The 16,361-nt window shown below is 38.5% G+C and overlaps 1 long non-coding RNA gene across 1 annotated transcript; it reads left to right on the top strand.

Moving 5' to 3' along the window:
- The first annotated feature begins 1,720 nt into the window (after nucleotides 1-1,720).
- LOC127467055 (uncharacterized) lies at nucleotides 1,721-11,675 on the top strand. Its single transcript, XR_007902949.1, has 3 exons — nucleotides 1,721-1,960; nucleotides 3,825-3,874; nucleotides 11,621-11,675. It is a non-coding gene; the product is annotated as an uncharacterized LOC127467055 (long non-coding RNA).
- The last annotated feature ends 4,686 nt before the right edge of the window (nucleotides 11,676-16,361 follow it).

Consider the following 16,361-nt stretch of genomic DNA (forward strand, 5'->3'; position numbering starts at 1 on the left):
TTATCTTTATGGTGAAAGAGGTTTGGGCCTCCCTCAGTGATATTTAAAGGGACCCAAAAGCCTACTAATTTGAATTTCAGTGGCTTCAGCTAGCAAGTAGTGGGAGTTACTGACCTTGAGATGACATGAATGAAAGGACAAAGTATGATGGGGTCTTCGTCACATCTCTCTGTGTCTTGGTTGGACAGTAGCTGTGATGTACATCTGAGACTTTTAGATGTGGCATTTCCTTCCCCTGCTCTGAGGATGGACATCATCTGGAGGACACTGATGGAGTAGAGGATAACATAGCTGGTCAGTTACACAAGAGGAAGAAAAAGAGGAAGAAGAAAGAAAGAAAGAAGATGACATGAAAAGAAGTAAGCAATGTGCTTTCTGATGTCTTCATGTTCTCCTGAATCAGGGTGAAAGGTTTACTTGCAATTCTTAAAATACTTGGGAGCACAGCATTAAAGTTAGATGTAGTATTAACGATAAATGTTAGCTCTCACCATTCACTAAAGCGTTTCTTCCTGTCCCTTATTTACTCCTTGCCTTCTGAGAGTGTGGGAGTCCATCTGTCATTCAATTATGGGTCTTCATCAGCGTGTAGTGATTGCCCTCTTCACCAAATATTCTGAGTGTCTCACTATGCCTTAAATGAATCAAAGACAATTTTCCCCATTTTCCGTGTTCTGAAATGGCTGTTGAGGAGCATAGGGGGAGTGTGACCCAGCTCCTTCCGATCAGGCAGCAATTAACATACCAAGGACCACGGCACACAGAACCTAGAGAATGTGTGAAATCTGAAAAAACATGGACTAAGGAGCAGAGGAAGTAGAGGGGGTAATGAAGAAAGGCAAAGTCACAATAGAAAGGAGTTCTTAAGCTTCTTAGAAATATACATTGCATTCACCAAATTATATTGGGTGAAAAAAAAAAAACAGAGAGAATTTTTAAATTTAAAATATTTTGCTTTGTCAGTCTTAACACATACACATGTTTTGGCAGAAAGAAAGTCTATCAACCTGAACTGCATTTTTCCTGATGCACTTTTTCCTCACATGAGCTACTGAAGAGGAAAAAAAGATAAATTTCTTCCTGCAGGTCTAGGCTACTCAAGCTGCAGGGAGTTGAAGATGTACATCTCCGTTTTGACATCCTGGATATTCCCCAAACACGCTGGGCTGACTTAGTGGCCATCTGTCTGAATTGACTGTGTTGTCCCCAGCTCAAATGACCACCCAGCCTGAACTGTGCAAGGGGGGGCTGCCTGGCTGCGGTTAGTTTCTTCCCCAAATAGCTCTAAAGTGTGGCTTGCTGTGTGCTTTAAGTAAAATTATGCTACTGTTCAGTCCTCCACTTGATTAAAATGTATCTTTCAGCATTTAAGGGTGGGCAGTGACTTCCTGGGATTAGAAAGGGAAGTGAACTGGCTGGAAAGCAGCAAGGAAAGAAGTTGTTTACGAGTAGTGTGAGGGCAGAGTAGTCTGTGTTGCTGAAATCTGGGGTTTGGCCACATTACTCAACTCCAGTTACAGATCTGCTAAATTCACTCAGAGTCCCGTTTTCTTTCTTAATAGTACACACAGGGACATTTTTACCAGAAGAGTGATTCATCTGCTGTGGTATTCCAGATAAATTTCAGGAGAGCAAGGCTCCCTTGGGCAGACAGTGTGATCATTTGCCCAGGACAAATGCCCTCACAGCCTGTCAAGTTGGCTGAACACAGGCTTCTCAAGATTTGGACTTTTTCAACATGTAAGATTTCACTCAGCATAACAATTTTTCTTCCCATAACAAATGTTTTGAACAGTTTTGGAAGTCCTTGCGTTCTCACGATTGCGGCAGTGTGCCATTCTCCCTGGGCTCCAGCTGCTGACAGAGAAGCTCCATGCAGGGATGCTTGTCAAGGAGAGGCATCAATATCCACGGGAAGTACAAGTATTATAAACTCGTCAATACAGTCATTACTTAACAGGTCTGTGTGAAATGATTTATAGAAATGGAAGACTTGGCTGTTTTCAAGGCACAAGGGTTGCAGTGGCTGTCAGCTTAATGAAAAAGTGTCTCTCTAGTCTCTGTTTCTGTTTCAAAAAGAAGTAAATTGATAAAACAAACCTATTTCAAATCTTTTAATAAGGAATTGTTTAAAGTGGTCAAAACATTTGCTTCCTGAAAAAGACAAGAGCTGATTTACTTTTTTTTTTTAATAGATATGTGTGTATATGGCTTAGGATATGAAAACAAGGTCTTTATAACCTCCAGAGTCATTGGAGTGGAGGTAACACCTCCTTACAAGTAGAAGCCAGGACTTCTGGGGTTTGGCCCAGGCTATGATACTGACTTGTTTTCTGCCAGTAACAATTGATATAATTTTATTTTTTCTGTCAGATGAGTAGGATAACATTCTCAGATGCACTGGAATATAATCAATTTTTCTAAAACATCTAAAGGTCTTTGGATGGAAAAGAGTGTCTGTACATACTGAGTCTATAATTTATGAAATTTTGGGCCTGTATATTTTCTGGCTCAATATATTTGCATCTTAACATCAAGAAATAAAATCAAGAACACACCAGTTGAAAAAAAAATAAAATTAAGTTTGAGCTTGAACTAGCTTTCCTCCTGTCCTATTTTGATCCTCACTAGTGCTGTGCCCTATTGACTGGCTTTTTTTTTTTTTTCTGAATATTGAGAAAATACCCAGCTGATTTTAATGGACATAGAATAAGAAACGGAAATATCACTTTTTTGATGTAAATTAGTTATTTTCTTATGCTGAAGAAGCAGCTTAGTTTGATGGCAGCGGCTTCTGTTGTATTAATATTCCTTCACTGATCTCATCAGGGTGCCAGATGAGCTATCCTTACAGGACTTGAACCAGCTGGGTCCAAAATTAATGAGGAAAGGGACGTGTTAATTGTAGCAAGTGTTCAGAAACCAGTGCTTCAAAGCCAATTCAGCCAGACCAGACTGAGTCTCACTGTGCACTGTTTTCACATGATCTTTTATATCTTTTGAACAAAAAGTCTACATGGAAACACAGAAATTTCACTGAAGAAGTTATTTCTGCCTTCAGCCAGGAGCACTGTGACCTGCCATTTTCCTCTTATGGGTGGAAGACTGAATGATTAATCTTATCAACTGCTGATTTATTTTATTTTACAGCAATAAGGTGAATTGACTCCAGATTGGAGCATGGGGATTTTCAATTATTTGCTGTGAACCAGTCTCCTTCAGCTTGGACTTGGTGTTTTTTTAGCTCTATAAGGGAAATATCTCTCTCATGAAGGTCTATATTGCTGTAAGTTGTAGGGGTTGCACTGACATTCTGGTGGTTATTGCAGTGAATTTCTTGTTCTCTTAAGTTTTCTATTAGATACTGCTCATTTTGCTTCTTTTATTCTGACAAGTGTGATGATGTTCATGTGAATTTTTAAACTTTTGTTCAGACACAGGGTGGAAACTGATGGTTCTCAGGCATGCAAGCCATTTTGCCTCTCTTACAGGCTCTGCTAGAGCATTCACTAATTGCTGGAGGGAATTAAATTTTGAGGGAAAAATTTTTGGCATCAGATAGGCCCTAGAAAGAATTTTGGCACAAAGTCTTTTTGTTGTAAGCTAGAAAGTCATTCAAACGTTAGAAGTTGCTGTCAGTAACCCTTGTTGTAGCCCACCAGAGTGAGAGTTCTGTGAAGAAGGTCTCTGTCATCCTGGGACTCTCCTTTAGCAGCTTCTGCTATGAAGAAAACAGAGTGCTTATTGCTGCCAGCCACCGTGGAGATGTGAAAAGGGGAATATCTTCTCAGCAGTTTCCAGTTTTTATTGAAGAGTTAACCAAGGATTTTCTTCACAGAGAAGGCAGTAACGAATCAGATATTTCTAAGACAAGGTTAAGTAGTAGTTAAATGCACTTAAAATCCCTTTGAATCTCTTTGAAATTAATCAGTAATTCTGTTAACTCTCTGAGGTTTATCAACAATAAGAAATCAAAAGAAATCATAGTTTCAAACAGAGCTTATTTGATACGTGTATGTGAAATTTGGTCATTCTTTTCACAAAAGTAAACATTATGTGAAGGATGTTGTGATCTCAGAAGAGTTTTTAAGATAACACCAGAAGTTATTTGGACACTTATGTTTTCTGAGGTTTCCTAAAATTCACAACTATGATTATCCTCACTAAGAGTCCTTTCCTTTTCATTTGTAGTAGTGCTCACTATAGTCTTTTTACAGCCTAGGTTTACCAACTGTGTCAATTCTGTGGTTATATCAGTTTTCTTTGAGTTGCCTGTATAATGCACACTCCAAATATTAGTTAAGAATAAAAAACTTCTTAATTGATTTTATAATTTTTGTCAGGAACTTATGGTTGTGAGCTGATAATAAACAAGTTCACAACTATCATCTTTATCTATGTCATCATTTGCCCTCTAGAATTTAAATCTGTGTTTTATTCCTCAATGTTCAAGATCTTTATTTTTATATAGATTTTTACCCATCCTAGCCAGTATTATTTGTATACAAATAGAGATCAGTTCGCGTTACATACCCACTTCCACTCTGAACTGGAACACCTAGAACATTATCAATATTACATTTCTAATCTAATCATGAGCTAGTTGAAACTGGGAGAAGAAAAGGTTTGTTTCCATCATGTCATCCCATTCCTGCTTTACCAGTCAACATCTCAGGTACAGTTGTAATAAAATTAGTTCAAAGCATGAAGAACTTCAACAACCCAAGTTTAGTAGTTATCAAGTATTGATAAAGGAATTAAAACTGACAAAGTTTCAGCTGAAAATCTGGCACACGATGGGAACTTGTATCGACCTCCTGGGTTTTTCAACTTCGAGATTCCTGTTGTAGGCAGGAATTGGGATTTATCAAAGAATCTGGGAATGAAGCAACTCCATCAAAGATTATGCAATCTTTGCATGAGGGCAGCATGCTTTCTGTTTCATTCACATCTGTGATGACATTTCCATGACAGACATGATAATTAATGGCTGTAAACCTGGAATAGATCCTGAGTTGCACCAAACTCCACAGTTTGGTGTAACAAATTCATGGTCAAGGCTGACTGAGAAAAGCTGACATGAGAAAGATGTAATTAAAATAAACAGAATATTTCTTATGCAGTGGCTTCCCAAATGTTCCATAGCTTTTGGAATCAACCTCGTTATGCCTCACATAGCAGATTTGCATCCACAAAAGATCATTTTCTGCCAAGTAACTGTGCCCCTATACAAAGTGTCCACTTCAACCTTGTTCCTTCAGTTTGTCTGTTCTGTGATCAATATCACAGTCTAGACCTGGATGACTGCAGAATCGGATTGCAGCTTAATTTCCCATAAGAGTAGCTAGACCTGCTGAAACAGCTTGAATATGCAGCACTGAATAAGCAGGCTGAGCGACAAATGTCCTCACACCATATTGGGAAGCCCAATTAGCACAGCAGAGTGCATCTTGCTGCGTTATTTTTCTCCCCATTGCATTTTGAAAGGATTAAGCTCTGGGACAGTCATTGCCAAGTAAAGGAAAATAACATTGGCATCCACTAAAATAATACTAAGGAAACTGTAGAGGTGCATGTGTGGTTTTTTGTTTGTTTGTTTGTTTGTTTTTTGGTTTTTTTTGAGTTTTGTTTGTGGTTTTTGTGGGTTTTTGTTTGTTTGTTTGTTTTAAATTTTTCAGTTTATGTAAAGTTTGCCTTAAACACTTGAGAATAAACTGGTAGTATGTTAAACACTTAGTGTCCACTAAAGACTTTAACCTAATTTCTTGGTAGATTTAACTAGGGCAGTGGAAAGAATTACCTTCCCTACCAATCCTTGTCACAACTGCTGTCAGATGACATTGTCCCCACAGTGTGGTTTGGAGATGCATCTGATCTACAAAGTTTAGAGCCTGAAGGCAAAGAGCACTGATGAGAACAGTAAGCTCATTATTAGGTTTGACTGCATGCACTGGTTAATGAGGATGGGTAATTTCATTTTGGGTGGCATCCGCTTTCTCTAATGCCAGTGTCCCTCTCTGAGTTGCCTGTGCACTGAAAACCTGTCTCCTGAAAGGCTTCACTTTGAGACTCAGCTTAGATCAAGCCCAACTTTAAAATGATAGGCTGTAATTTGCAGTTTTTTACAGACGTTTCATGGTTACATCCCTGTTGCACAAGTGCCAGCTCTGGTAGAGAATCAGAAGGTAAAAATTGCATCCACGGTCAAAATTGAAGCCACTGGTATACCTGAGTCAATATCTTCAGGTTCCCAGGGACAGCTCTTGGTCTGGTTTGCTGGATGAAGTGATCTTGTTCCTCTGGAGAGGTTTTGTTGGATGAAGGGAAGGTATCAGAAAGCTCTTTTCCCTGGACAAACAGCCAGGAAGGGAAGACGAAGAGAGAAGTGTGTCAGAGGATATGCTTAGGTGATTCACCTCCATTAGGTAATGCCTAAACTTTCATCAGCAGCAAATACAAGCCAAAGTAATCTCAGGATACATTCACCCAGCAGATTGGACTGCACAGCTTATTCCACCATGTGCACTCTTGGCTAAACTAATTTCTAGATCTCAGTTTTCTTTTCTTATGCCAGCTACCTCCACTGAAGGTAACAAGGAACCTGCATACTACTTTAGTTTTTATGACGAGATTTAACTAATTCAGCTATGGAGGTGTCAGTGAAAACAAGAAAAAATAAAGAGAATAGATGGGAGGAAGGAAGGGAAGTCTTGAAGACAAAGGGCTTCGATACCTCCCAGTTGGGGATCACTCATACAATGGGCCATTAAAATTTAGCTGAGTCGAGTATATTGTTTTTAATTTGTATTCCCATAACATACTCTGTTAAGGAGGGTGTATGCAGCAAATGCATATTAATGATGCTACACATTTGCATATTATAGATCCATAATACCAAGGGTGTAGTAAAAATCTTTATGAAAAGTGGTGACTATGCAGCAGTCAATTTTCTCTATATCTCAACCATTTTAATGCTTTTTTTTTTTTGCACACACAGAGACACACAAAACCCTTACAACTGATAGCAATACTACATTAAGAGACTAATGACCTGCAAAATTCCATTTATAAAAGATGAAGAAATGTTAGATTTATATAGGGAATCATCGACTTATCTCTTCCTCGGGAAGATTTCCAGTTCTTTGTTCCTTTGTTCTAAAATTTTTAAACCAGTAACCTGACAAATATATCGTCGTTAAAAATATATATTTAATTCACCTACGATTTAGTGATAGAAGATTATCTTGAATTTAGTTTTCAGGATAGTTTGTATGGCTGAGATACAAATTCCTACAACTCAACTGTTTACAGTGAAAACCAGCCTCATTTGGGCTAGCTGTGGATTTGGTTAGTAGTCCTTAGCTGAATAAAGTTTTTGTGGTTACATCAACATATCTGAATGGGCATATCCTTTACTGTGGATAACACTTTAAACAAAATATGACAAATTGGCCTCCCATCAGTGAAACCTACTGTTCATGAATGTTGCTACTGATTCAAGAGGACTTAGAAATGTGGTAAAAAGGAGAGTAAAGAAAGGTGGTAAAAAGGAGAGTAATCCTTTTATACAGTTATACCAGAACATGAGAAAAGTCTTAGGTGCCACATGTCAACCTTGGTGAAGGAGAGTTTCCTATTGTGGAATCACAGAACAACTTGGATTGGAATGGATTTTCAAGATCATTTGGTTTCAGCCCCCTACCACGGGCAGGGACACCTTCCACTACACCAGGTTGCTCAGAGCTTCACTGAAAACCTTTAAAATTCTTTGTAAAGGCTAAAGGCCAAGGACAGGCAAATATTTCCACTCCTTTTTGCATGAGTTTTTGTACTGTGAGAAGCAGAGGAATCACCTGCAGCTCCTTCTTGGTAGAGCAGAATCATGGCAGAAATCGGAAAAAGTGGACCCCAGTTCATGGTGCAAGACATGAATTTTGGGAGGTCTGTCTGGCTGCAAGAGACTTCTGTCTCAGAGGGTCTCACACAGTTTCCTATCAGCCAGTTTTTATATAGACATTCATGAAATGAGAATTAATTGACGTCTGGGTCAATACAGGGCCTGGACATGAAATGTTTAATTCACTCTATCCCATCATCTCTTTCCTAAAGAAGGTGCCACCACTGATAGACCACAATGAAATGAAGGAGCAGAAGATGTCTGGTTCTGTGATGCCAGTTGATCCTTGTCTCACTGTAGGTTTCAGGGTTGTTCCTGCCCACACTTCTTCCACAGTGCAGCACATCACAGATACGCTCTCTGCTGCCCTGTGCTTCGTTGCATGCAGAGTAAAAGTCCAATCTGTCTTCCACTGATGTTCACAGGTCTTGCCATTGACTACAGTGTGTGCTGGAGCACCTCCTAATTTATAGAAGATAAATGATTTTTACAAACCCAAAAAGGCTAAAGTAATGTAAAATCATCTTTGGATCTGCTTAGTAGCTTTATATTCTCAGCGACACTTTCTTTAAGAACAACAAATCAGAGGTCTGGGAAAGGAATTTTTCATTATTCAGACTCAGTCTGACTTCGGGAGTAAGATTCATATTTTCAGTTTATGCACAAATCTTCATCCCTTGTTTATTAAGGGATAACAAAAGTGGAACACTTTGAAAGAAGGTGAGGGTCTAAATTTTTTATATATATGCCTCCTCTACTTTGCATTTATTTTTTTAATATCTGCAGAAGTATTGCAGCCTTTCAGATTTATTTTTAACCTGAAAAACAAAGAAAACTCAACATTATATTGTCCTTGGTGAGGAAGGACATATGACCTACCTCCTGTGTTCCTGCAGCAGTTGTCCATTACTGTGCATTGCTTGGGATACCTGCAGGTACATTTAATATGCTACTGAGATGCCAGAGCAGAGCCACTGTGTCAGTGAAACATGTACATCCATCTGCCCCGTGTAAGGTTTATGTGAGGAGTAATGTTTAAATGTCAGGGCAGTGACCATGAAGTCATCCCCAAACACCTGACCTTATGATTGGGTGATGAGAGGACCACAATAGCAAAATTCATCTCAGTTTAAATTTTATCCTGGCTCTATTATTGTTTTCACCCAAAATAAATTTTTCCATTGCTGTAATCCAGATGATTTTTGAGAGTGAAACTAATTGGGACAGAATAGCCTTAAATATTATGAATGGTTAAAAAAGAAATGGGGGAAATGGGTATAGTTTTTCAGGGAAAGTAAGTGGATGTGTCGTATTAGCCTTCCTGACAGGCTGGTTAAGGCACATTCTTACATCCTGACTGAGTTTTATTCAGTTCAACTGGGATTCTTCATGAACAAGAAGTAGAAACAAAAAGAGAAGGGTCAAGACCTCACTATTTTTTCCTTAGTCACTTGAAGGCCCAGTTGCCCCATCCTAGTCCCTTTACACCAAAAGGGAGTTTTACCATTGACGTTAACGGGAAAAGGACCTGGCCCAGTAACCCGCTATTTTGGAGTTGCTTCTGTCACCCCTACTGCATTGTTGCCAAGAGTACAGAACATCCTTGCCTTCTGTTTTTCACTCCTTAATGTTTCCTTAGAATACTTAGGCGGAGAGTGACTGTAAATGCTTAACCTTTGTCAATGGCACAGGTTCAAGAGAGTTTGGCTGCCTCGTTCTATTTCCTTGTGGACACTGATTTAAGAGTCCATCCAAAACATTTGTTCAAAAGGATATGACTAACATGAGAATCTGTCACTGTGTAAACACAGTGACCAAAAACTATTTGGCAGTGTTTTGGATCTGCTGGCTAATAATTGGGTATTTACATTTAACAGCACCAGTCGTGATGATCTAATGTCGCTCGGTATTTATACGGATAGCTCATCAGATTTTTTTCATTTTACAATGATTCAGCATAATCACATGAGAGATAAAGAACATATAAAGAAAAGTACTTATTTCTGTAACTAATGTAAAATTTCAGTCAGGAACACATTAGGAATGACATGCTGAGCTCACATGAGGAGAACAACGCCTGCATTTACTGGAATCATTGCAAAAAGAGTGAGTGAAGTCATTGAGAACAAATTGCTGTTCCCTTCCTAAATAGGCTTGGGCTGGAAAGAGGTCCTCTGGGTTATGACCAGATTTAGCCTTCACAGCCAGTTTGCTCCACAGAAACTGAGTAAATTCCCTTGGGAAACAAATCTGCAAAAATGTGGATGAGAATTTTTGGGAAGAGGAGTGATACATTAATCTAGCACAGTCAAAAATATATTAAAAGCCATAAAAGAATTGCTGTTGTTTGGGCAGTTTCAGAAGAGCATATTCATCTACTGACACTTTTATCACTGCTGCAGGTATAGTGTTACACTGATCCAACTGTGTCAGAAGTTATGTGAACAACACCTGTATCAGTCCCTGATTTGAATACACATTATTGACTATCATGAAAACTACAAAGATTGTGAAGCCTTAATAATACAGATCCAAGTACATGTTGATAAGCTTGAAGGGCATATGATTTGTATTAACTTGTGAACCTTCTACTGACATTGTTTTCAGAGTGTTGTAAAAGAGAAGGAAAATATTGTGCAATAGTTGGTACAAACAAATCTGCTTTTAAGTCTCCTACTACTAAAGAGGTTGTGAAAATGTTTGAGGACAAGACCTTTTCCTGCCCACTCGAGTAGTATTCAGTTTGATTGCTTGCAAGAAGAAGAAAAGTTCACATTTTCCTACACACTCATGGCTCAGATCACCCCGAGAGGTCTAAGGACATAAGGAGAGTTAAATAATGTGCTCTGAGAACCACAGAAATGACAGACTTTTCCATGATCCCTCCAAATCTAACAATGACAATGATAATTCTGTACACAGAACTGTCACTACAGATAGTCCTGCTGCTGCTCATTACCTTCAGTTCTTCACATTTTTCATCCTTTATTCTTTACTTTTATAGCTGAGGAAAAAAATTTCTGTGAAATATACTTTCAGCTTAGGCAGATTAGATCTCATCCTGACACTTTCACTTCACACTGAGAAGCACTTTAGCTAGAAAGTTGCAAGATACCGTGATAGAATCATAGAAATTAGGAGCCATCAAATCATCCCTGTGCCTTAGGGGAGGAGAAAGCAAGGAGATGACAGGAAACAAGATGGGCAGGTAGCAATACTATGCTGTATATGTTTGTCTGTACCAGTCAACTGCAGCTGGGAGCAGTAGATATGTTGTGTTGTTTGTTTGTTTGTTGAAAATTCACTCTGCAAAATTAAGATCTGTTATAGGATTTTTTTTCTACCATATTTTTATTTTTTACTTTTTTCTCTACTGTATGATTCCTGACTCTTTCATGGATAACCAAGGGCATAGATATGGTTTCTGTGCTCAGTTGCCATTTACAATATGTGGACCCTTTCATGTCCAAGAAATAAGGACAAGCCTCTGTGTTGGAGACTTTTCACTATTTCTAAAATTAACAGAAGTGGAATACAATTTGTATGGGGAAATTTGGTAGGGAAAAAATGAGGAGAGTAAAAAAGACTCACATCTTAGTGTGAGATGTATTTTTCCTTGAAATTTCTTTCTCCCTGTGTTTTCCTGGTGGAACTGGTCAAATCATCTAGTGAGAATGAGTCTTCTTTGCCAATGTCACCTTTTCATTATTTCTACACTCACAGTGGTTGCAATAAAAGACTGCTTCAAAAAGAAAAATATTCTGAAGATCTTGCCCCGCAGTGCTCTGGAGATGTGATGAACTTGCTGGAGGTACAGACATCTCCAAACTCATTCAAAGCAAGAGCCTGGAGACTAGCTGGTAGATTTTGGATGTTTTCCAAGGCAAGAATGAAACAGAAGCATCTGGATATTCTGCATGCACACTGCAGTGGCAGCAGGCTTTCATTCCCAAAGGACTTTCCTCCTGGGTCCAACAGTGCTGCCCAAAGAGGTCACTTTATTTCTCCCTCCTCATTCACTCTTCCCAACCTGAGCAGTGAATGTTCTTACCCTCCCATCCACAGGCTCCATTGCTCCCTGGCATTGTAGACAAACAGACCCAGCACTTGTGCCATGTTAGGTAACCTGGTTGGAGCAAGCTGGGGACTGCTTATGGGAGCATCTCCACCAATAGATCAGTTGGATAGTAATTTCCAGTTCAGATGCAGTGATGAACAGCTGTGGGGAGCAAATGTCTCAGCTGGAACAACTGGAGCTGGAAGAGGATGTGTGACTACATCCTGAGAAAGCCAGGCAGTCTCAGACAGCTATGTAACAGAAGCAACTGAGCTGTGCTTATACAATTTCCATGTGCTTAAACAAAAGTATTACACTAAAACCTGCCTCAGTCACCACTAAAATGCTAGAGCATCTTGCCATCTGTTCCCCAATTAGAAAACTAACATGTCTAATTAATACGACTTTCTTTCTGGTCTCAGATACTCACAAAAAGAGTGAAAGAAGTCTGACAAGCTGATTGCAGAGAGGAGCTCTAAATACACTGTTACAAATACAAAATTACTCTTGTTAAAAAAAAAAAAAACAAACTTAAAATTTTGCAAAACCTAATTAAAATGATTAGAAGAAAGCTCTAATAAATCCCAAGTGGCAAAAAATGCAAAAATAAATCCAAATGAGTCTTCTTTCAGAAAAACCAAGAAATAAAATAATCAAAGAACCCCATCAATTGAAAAACTACACCTTTAGAGGGTGAAGGATCCTTATTATACTCTGTTATGAATTTATCTCAAGCTTCTGAAAGTATATTGATCAAGAGTAATATTTGATAAACATTTACCTCACTATTTATTAATATTTGTCCCGTTTTTTTTTTTCATGTTTCAGACAATGCGCTTGAGTTTCAAGGAAAGCAATAGGTTACTATGCTTCCAGTTCTGTACTGAAGTCTTGGCTTCCAAACATTTCAACTCCTGCAACCACTAGGCAGAGGCTGTAAGCCAGCTGGTAACATCAGCCTGATACATCCCATCAGAGAGGTTTGTTTTTCAGCTGCCAATAATTTTTGTAATCTTTAATGATCTGGTGTTTAATACTCCCTGTTGTGCGCTTGTTTCAAGTCTTTGGGTTTTTTTTTACTAAAGAGAAGCTAGTCTCATGAATGAAGCCAGGAAAAAACCCCAACCAAACAAGGTGGTTTGGTTTTGTTGAAGTTAAAAAAAAAAGAGAAAAAAAAGAAAATAAACAAAAAGAAAGAAAGAAAGGGAAAAGGTAGAGAAGTTGTTGCTTGAAACATCTAACCCTTCATGGTTCAGAGTAAGGTTTTGAATTTTAGAAGCACTTAATACTTGTTTCATGCTCAGTCTTTGGTTGTGCCCACAAGAGCAGCCTATATTTTCTTTCAATGCACTTGTTTATGTGACAGTCTGCTATAAAGCGAATTTCAGCTGAACCCTCTGAAAAAAAAGTCTGGTTCTCCTTCAGAACTCTTCACAGAGAGGATGACGATTTGCCACCACTATCAGTTTCTCCTTTACACCTAGTGGGAGGGACAGATCTCAAGTTTCCAACCCCCCAATGATTTGTGTGGATGTCAGCGTTACTCTGTGCAACAGAAAGTCTACACTTTTACCCCGTTTGATGATTTAAAAAGTTGGAAAATTGCATTCTCAGGAAACACATGAAGAGAATATAGGTGCAATTTCAAGGCATGTAATAAAAATTCAGATTTAAACCTGTCTTAGTGATCTTAATTCAACTCTGTTATGCATATTGATACAATAATTAAAGAAGTCTTTACACACCAATTTTTTCATGCCAAAAATTGTGTCATATTCATTATATAATATATGTGTGCTCAGGACCATAGAGCAAAAAGAAGAACCCCTAAAATAAATACAGGCCAAAGTATTGGGACATGGAATAAGGGGGAGACATACAAAATATTAGCCACCTGAGAGGTGAAGATGTTTCAAGAAATGGAAAAAGATAGAAGAAAAATATACATTCCATTCTAAAGACACATATCACTGTCCACAGACATACACATACCTGTTTCTTCTACTTCTTGATTCTCTCTACATGGGAGGTGATTATACAGTTCATGTAATTGCTGTTTCCTGGTGACTCAGGCATTGGCTTTCCTGAACCACAGTCACAGACACAGCCCCTTCAATTCAGCATTCACTTTCTGTTTCAGAGGCTCTTCAAATGCAGATTTACACTCAGAAACTGTTGAAACAAATAAGGACACTTTTTTAGCATTATTTCTGTAAAATATTGCCGTAGGGACAGAAAAATTACCTTGATCATGAAGTAATGTTTGAGATGGATTATACCACACAGTTCTCTCCTTTTGGCAATGTTTTACTGATGTTCCCTTGAAAACTAGTCAGAATTTACATCTTCTATCTACATGCATATACACATATTATATTCAATTTTTCAGACTGCCTTTAACACAAAATCTAATTTTTAAACCTGTAGAATTATGGATATAATTTTGCATCTGCACTTACTTGGTGTAAATTAGGTCCCTGGAACAGGTAGCAAGACTGCACCCTAAATTACTGAGATATAAGATACATTAGGTGAAAAAATATCTCATTGATGTCATAGAAAGTATTCTGTATATTTTAGAAAGCAGAACTTCCTCCCCTGTATTTTTTGATACCAAGAAGAAAGACAAATCTCATTCTTGGCAATAAAATTTCAGCCATGCTACAGTCTCTGTGTCCCAGCCCTACAATATCATTAAGTTGGTACCTCTTGCCTCCTACTAAAAATTAGATCTCTTCATGACATAAAGCAGGGACTTTTTAAGAACTACATTGTTTTTTGTGTCCCCCTAATGGAAAGTAGGTATCAGGGGCAAAAGAAACTTAACTGGAACACTCTGTTGTCTTGGTTGTTCTTGGGGACCAAAGTAGCCCTTTGTGTGTGTGGATAACCAGGCAGAGCATTCCTGAGGCTGCTCTAATTTATGCAAGATGCTGGGCTGACATCTGGCTGTCTCCAGACTCCAGGGGAAGATATAAGTGGCTTAAAGCCAGTTTTGCCTGTTCTAGTGATGAGAGCAGCTCAGACAAATCAGAAAATCTGGCACTTAAGTATACAAATTATCATAATAATATTTTGGGGCCGAGGAGTAAATAGATGTCAGGCTGAGCAACTGTGGCCCAATAGTGAAGCACAAATAAAACCCCATCTGCTGGAGACTTTGCAAGCCTTTAAGATTTGCACTTTTGTGTTCATAGTTTTTTAATAAAATAGATAGATAGATCACCAGAGCAAGGCTAGGGAATGATAACTCAACTGTGACTTGTATTTTCATTTCTTTCAAAAGCATGACACTTCCAAATACTAACAGTAAGGTTTCTGTTTTCTCTCACAAATCTGCTTTACTTTACTGTTTGGATCATAAAACAGAGATGAAAAGAGGCTGGTTGGATACTCCTGTACTCCTACCTCCTTCTTTCTGTGTGCTGACATTTCAGGATATACTGTCTTTCCAGAAGGCTGCTACAAGAAACATTGCAGTTAGAATATGCTGATTTTTGATGTTCACTAAATGCACAGAAGGTGTGTTGTATGGCATTCCTTCCATCTCAAAACCTCTCTTTTTCAGCCATTGACACATGCCACTAACATAACTTACACATATTTTGTGGTTTTGCTCTGTGAAGGAAGTATTAAGCTTTGAGACACTGTAATAAATTTGTTTGGTTTTGATAGAGATTGGCTCCCTGAATGCTACCATTTTTATCAGCTATAAATTACTCCACAAGCTCTGGGACGAACAACCTTTCATAGTCAATTTTGACTTAAACTGCATAAATCATTGCAATGATTTCTTCAGGAGGTATCAATTCTTTGTGAGGTGCAAATTTCTCTGCAAATGCATTTTCTAATGAAATACATCATTCTCAGTCTAGAGAGTGCTCACAGTTAATGCACTGCAAAAGTTTGAAATTTTAGGTGGGTTTGTTACTAACCTACCTGTGGGGTGTTTTTCTGATTGTTATAGGATGGCTAAATGCAGTGGCCAAAACCAAATCTATATTTCAAATGCAATACTAACGTTACTGTCAGAGTTTCTTGGACCAGCCCTAAGATCTTGGTTATGAGGATGACAGACTACACACGAGTAGAGATGACATGGTGGCAACATTTCGTGATTTCACCTTGGGGCTTTCTGGGGAGAGAGGGAACTCCATTGGGCTTCTGCCTTGTGGGAAACTATACTACCAATAAGAAAGCATGAACCCCATTTTTCTGAAGAAGACCCAAACTGCACAATGATTGAGTGGTCAAGACTACAACAAGGTCATGATAAGGGCTGGACTTAATCCTAAATTCTCATTCAATATTGGAAAACTGTGTTCTCCTTTAACTAAAACAAAGGTTATTGGAAATATCCTTTCAATTAATACTGGTGAAACTGAGCAAGCTTTTGCTGCCATTCAG

The sequence above is a fragment of the Manacus candei genome, unplaced genomic scaffold (genome assembly GCF_025592945.1).
Source record: "Manacus candei isolate 608988 ecotype Guabito, Panama unplaced genomic scaffold, ASM2559294v1 h1tg000013l, whole genome shotgun sequence".
Classification (NCBI taxonomy): Eukaryota; Metazoa; Chordata; class Aves; order Passeriformes; family Pipridae; genus Manacus; species Manacus candei.